The 6,203-nt window shown below is 36.9% G+C and overlaps 1 non-coding gene across 1 annotated transcript; it reads left to right on the forward strand.

The window, feature by feature from the left end:
- The first annotated feature begins 2,106 nt into the window (after window positions 1-2,106).
- LOC138820169 (U6 spliceosomal RNA) lies at window positions 2,107-2,213 on the forward strand. Its single transcript, XR_011369757.1, has one exon. It is a non-coding gene; the product is annotated as a U6 spliceosomal RNA (small nuclear RNA).
- Window positions 2,214-6,203: the final 3,990 nt, after the last annotated feature.

Raw genomic sequence — 6,203 nt, forward strand, 5'->3', positions numbered from 1 at the left:
TTGAGCTGAGGGACAGCACCCAGGACCCAGAGTTCAAGCCCCATGACCAACAAAATAAAAATCAACAAAACAATGCTGGGTGCTGGTGGCTCAGGACTGTAACCGTAGCTATGCAGGAGGCTGAGTTCTGAGGATCCCGGTTGAAAGCCAGCCCAGGCAGGAAAGTCCGTGAGAATCTTATCTCTAATAAACCACTAGAAAACCAGAAGTGGTGCTGTGGCTCAAGGGATAGCGTGCCAGCCTTGAGCTGAAGAGTGCAGGGAGAGCGCTCTGGCCCAGAGTTCAAGCCTCAAGACTGACAAAAACAAAAAACACAAAAACAGTCTCTCACTTTTGTGGTCTCAACTCTGTAATACCGCAGCTTCAGACGAAGGCTAAGATTTTGGGTGTGGACCTTTATCATCCCTTCTAATTCAGACTGTAGTTGATAATTTTTTTAATAAATAATTTGTCTTAATTTTCTTCTTTGTAAACTCACATGCACCTATAAAAAATGCTTTGGCCATCCCAGTAAGCTTCTCAAAGTACCTCCTGAGGACGACTTATAAAAAGTTGTATTATATTACAAAAAGGAAAACAATGCAACAAATAAAGAAAACGGACAATTAAATATTAATGATTAATCAAATAAAAAAACAAACAATTACCAGTGTTCTACATATTAGATTTTACTACTTTCTCATATTCCTGTACATTTAAAACTGGCTAAGATTATGATGTTTAAAAAGAGGATTTTGTTTTGGTTTTTATTTTGGATCCGGTCGTGGCCCTGGACTCTGAGCCTGGGTGCTGCCCCTCAGCTCTTCAGCTCACGGCTAGCACTCTACCACTTGAGCCACATCACCACTTCCAGCTTGTTTTTTGTTTATGGGTGTTGAGGAATCGAACCCAGGGTCTCAAGCATGCAAGACAAGCGCTTTACCACTGAGCCACCTTCCCAGCCCCTTAAAAAGAGTTTTATAGGCTATGAGTAGTCTTTAAAATTACTCACTAAGATTACTTTTTATGGCTCATCTCATCATTTGTATATGGCTTATATCATCATTTGTTCCTCACTAACATGTAAAGTAAGGAAGCCCTAAAAATTAAACAGAAACTATATAGTTAACAAAGTCTTAACTCTTCACTCTGCTTCTTTACGCAAAGACTTTGCAACTTCTTATTGGTAATGTTTCTATAAACTCTGAAATGTACATAATTAGTACCATATGTCTGCTACCATAAACCTTAAATACTTTATAGAAAAGTTTATGACCTGCCAAACAGTCCTAATTTTGGCATATATATGCAAATTCCCAAAATTAAATACATTTAAAATTTAAAACTTTTAACAACCTTAACACTTGCTGCAGTGTTCATTATGACAGGTGCCTTGTATAGAACAATTGAATTCCTCCTCCTACACATCTCTTGAACAACAAATACCTGGAATTATTTTGTTTTTGACATGCCAGTCTTGACTTTATTCTTAAATGTGTGCTTATGTAAGAAATGCATGGTACTAACAGTTTGTTGTATTGCTAACAAAAAAAAAAAAAAGAAATACATGCTTCTAAAATTTCACAAGAATTCTTTTGAACTTACTTTTTTTTGAATTGTCTAGTTTAAGAAAATAAATTACACTTTATATATAAAAAATGTTCTGTGCTCAATTAGGCAGCAAATACGCTAAAATACCATAAACCTTAAATACTTTATAGAAAAGTTTATGACCTGCCAAACAGTCCTAATTTTGGCATATATATGCAAATTCCCAAAATTAAATACATTTAAAATTTAAAACTTTTAACAACCTTAACACTTGCTGCAGTGTTCATTATGACAGGTGCCTTGTATAGAACAATTGAATTCCTCCTCCTACACATCTCTTGAACAACAAATATCTGGAATTATTTTGTTTTTGACATGCCAGTCTTGACTTTATTCTTAAATGTGTGCTTATGTAAGAAATGCATGGTACTAACAGTTTGTTGTATTGCTAACAAAAAAAAAAAAAAAAAAGAAATACATGCTTCTAAAATTTCACAAGAATTCTTTTGAACTTACTTTTTTTTGAATTGTCTAGTTTAAGAAAATAAATTACACTTTATATATAAAAAATGTTCTGTGCTCAATTAGGCAGCAAATACGCTAAAATTGGAACAATACAGAGAATATTAGCATGGCCCCTGAGCAAGGTTGACATGCAAATTAGTGAAATGTTCCATATTTTTGCAACAACAGATGATGGAGAGCATCTGTCCACAGGGAACTCTACTGCATTCTTGGTGTGTGTGTAAACTTGTTCAACCACTTTGGAAAGCAGTATGGAGGCTCTTCAAAAGACTCCATATGAAGCTTTCCTATGACCCAGCAATCCCACTTATGGGCATTTACCCGAATGATCACAAACAAGACCATACTAAAACTACCAGCACAGCTATGTTTACTGCAGCATTATTTACAATAGCTGATATAGAGCCAACCCTGATGCCCCTCAGTAGATGAATGGATCAAGAAAATGTGGGTGTATATAAACAATGGAATGCTATGCCTCCATCAGAAAGAATAGTATCACCCAATTTGTTAGGAATTGGAAAGTCTTGGAAAAAAATTTATTAAGTGAAGTAAGCCAAGTCCAAAGAAACATAGGTCCCGTGGTTTCTCTTATTTTCAATAACTAATATATGTCTGAGATAAGCAGAATAAGTCAAAAGCTATGTGCATATGAGCAGATAAGATGATATTAAGGGAAATGAACCCTAAGACAGGGACACAAGTATGTTTTTTCTTTCTTGTTATTGTTTCTAACGTACTTATGATGTGCAATATGATTTTTTTTCTTTCTGTATATGTTCCTCCCCCACGCTATAACCCCTGTTTTCATTGTATTTGAAGTTGGTACACCTACATCCTGTGTATATGTTTCTCTAATTTGGTGAGGGGAAGGGAAATACAAAATGGTTAAATAGGGATACAGGTTAACTCATTGTAACAATGAGATGCACAAGACACTCTGTTGAAAAATGAACTTTACAATTTAGTCAGGGGGAGGGGGGAGGGGAGCGTATTTGTGGAGGTGGGAGGGAAGGGATGGTGGGAAGAGGGAACAATGCTTGTTAAGAAATGTACTCATTATTTGCTCCCATAAATGTGACACCTCTGTACAGTTTTTTTTTATAATAAAAATTGTATGAAAATGTTCTTATGTCTTGGTAGTGTAAAAATATCAGGAACAGAATAATGAAGGAATGTTGTAGACTGAGGTGAAGTCCATATAAAAATGTGCAAAACTGATGAGCGGTATATTGTGTTTTACATCATTTAAGTTACATTGAAAAAATAGGGAAGACCTAGAAGAATGAATTCTCTTTTTGATATCCTATCATAGTTCCTTAGCAGGATGAACTCTTTCCTCATTGTTGTAGAGGCATCATCAGATGAGAGGAACTGATTTTTTTTGTTGGCTTCCTTACATTTATTTGTCAGTTTATGAACTACTAGTTTATGTCTGAGACAAGAAGAAAAGGTCAGATAAGTTGATGCTAGATGAAATGAACCCCAAGATAAGTAGTCAAATGTTTTTTTTCTTTCTTGCAATTGTATTTAACATATTTATAACATGATTTCTTTGTTGCTTTGTATGTCTGTCCCCCACGGTATAATCCCTGCTTTCATTGTATTTGATGTTGTTATAATTTGTGGAGTGGAAGGGCAAAAACAAACCATTTAAATACTGATATAGGTGGACCTATTACAACAAGAGTTGGACAAATCCTTATGTTGAAAAACGAACTTTCCAACTTTGGCAGGGTAGGGAAGGTAGAAGGATGGGAAGGGGAAACAAAGGAGGTAGCAGCAATGCTTGATAAGAAATGTACTAATTGCCTTGCCAATGTAATTTTAACTCCTCTGTACAGTATTTTCACAATAAAATTTTTTAAAAAAGAAACTAAGGGAAATTAGACACACAAGCTTTGGAAAGTGTAAGGTCTGCTCCTAGATGGCAAGCAGACTCCACCCTCCTCGCAGCAAATTTTGTACCCAGTACTTGCGTTATCTAGGCAACTGGCACAAATGGAAGAGGTCACATCTGCATCTGCTGAGGTGACATCTGAATTTGATGTGGCCACAAATTTCTCCGCCCATAATTTAGATAAGGTCTAGCTCAGGCCCAGATGACCTTTCTCTGCTCTTTTATAGCTCTTTCTCATCTCTTTCCTTCTCTTCTCTTTCCCAGGTCTCTTCTCTTTCCTCGCTCTCTCTTTCCCACCTTTCCCAGATGCTCTCTATTCTAGCTCTTTTCTAGCTCTTTTCTAGCTCTTTTCTCTCTCTTTCTCAGCTCTTCAAGCTCTCTTTCCCAGGCCTTTCCCCACCACGTTGAGGACCAAGATGGTCTGGTGTCAGCTGGAATGATGAATAAACCTACTCCTTACCTGAATACCACGTACATGCTGCTGTTCTTCCTTAGCTAACTCTTTTTAAAATCCTAACAGAAAATGACCATTTAGGATGAATGATATTTGATTTTACAATCAGAAAAATGTTTAAAAAATTATATAGATATAAAATACTCCAAAAGATTTATTCTATGAATCTATCCCTTGGAACAAATGATACGAAGTTGATTAATGTAATTTACGATAATACATATATTCACATACCTATTTATGTTCACATAAATTTCACTTAAACAACAATTAAATGACTATATTTCTACCATCTACTTGGAGTATACTTAAATCTCTAAAAATGACTATGCTGCTGCTATAAACAGCAATTCCCCAATTGTCCTCCACAGAGGGCATCCACAGCGTACTTTGTGATAGGGCCAAAGCCTGAGTCAAGAAACTTCCCAATGGTGCCCAGTGGGTAAACTGTTTTGATTTGGTTTAAAGAAAACTAAAAAGAAACATTATTAATACCTTGCTCTTTCGTGATGTGGAGACCACCTATGAGAAAGAGTTCCTACCTTGCTCTTCAACACAGTTGTAATGAAAATGAAGGGACAAGACTGTGAACTTACGATGCACAGAGTTGAGTGCCATGCACTGGGAGTCAAGGCGGACCATTAGTCGAGAAACAAGGAGTTGCAAGTCTAACCCACAAGACACGGCAACATCAGGCAGGCCATAGGCAGTGACGGTGAATTTGTAGCCCCATTCATTATTACTGCTGTCAGAATGAAAGAGCACCATCCTTAAACGTCACGTTCTAGAGAGAAAAAAAAGTCATGTGGTCAACAAGATGGAAGGAGGCAACAACTCAGCAGTTAAGTATATTCTTTGTGACTCAAAAAAATCTTAAAAGCGGTCTCCATTTCTATAAGTTCAAAATGATTAAGAGAGAAATGTACACAGATGATACCAAAACACAAAACTCACAACTACATTTAGAAAGCAGAATTAGTAGAAAACTGCTGCTCAGCTTTCTAAAACTCAAGTGACTATCTGCTCAACCAGTGATCACTGGCTCAGTTCTTTGTTCTCAACCAAGACCCTTGATAGGAGAGAGAAGTAAACAGTCTGAAGCAGGCTGCAGCCCAGATATTAAACAGATCTGTCAGCCGGGCTCCTAGCTTTCACCATGGTTTAAGTCTTTCTCTTGGATCCACTGGCCCTTCTGAACTCAGAGATTAACAGCTCTTTAATTTATTCTGGACAACATTGGTATTAGCAAATTTCCTATGAAGAGCCAGATAGTTAAATTTTTAGCTTTTGTGGGCTACATAATCTCTAGTGTAACTGTTCCTTTCTACAAGTAGAGTATCAAAGCAACCCTTAGAAATATGGGTGTGGTTACATTCTAGAAATGTGCCAGTATTAAGGTTTGTACTTAGAGCTTTGAGTATTTTTCAGCTATTTTGCTCATGGCTGTCATTGTACCATTCAAGCCATGTCTCCACTCTGGCTTTTTGCTGGTTGAGATAGGGCTCTCTTAGATTTGTCTACCTAGGCTAGCTTTAAATCCTATTCCTCAAATATCAACCTGCTGAGTAGCTAGGATTTTGAACAATATGACCATGAGCCACCAGAGCCTAGCTAGTCCTTCTCTTTCTACACACCATACCATTATTGCTCTAAAGTTGGAAAAAGGACAAGAATTGCTACAGAAGTACTTATTTACCTTGTTTGGGGAATATGACTTACCTTAGGCCACTTATAAGTACCAACTTTGTGTCAGTGTGTCTTCCCACCTCTAGAGTCTGTAAATTCCAGATAATC

Source organism: Dipodomys merriami, unplaced genomic scaffold (assembly GCF_024711535.1).
Source record: "Dipodomys merriami isolate MVZ:Mamm:240054 unplaced genomic scaffold, mDipMer1.0.p SCAF_846, whole genome shotgun sequence".
Taxonomy (NCBI): Eukaryota; Metazoa; Chordata; class Mammalia; order Rodentia; family Heteromyidae; genus Dipodomys; species Dipodomys merriami.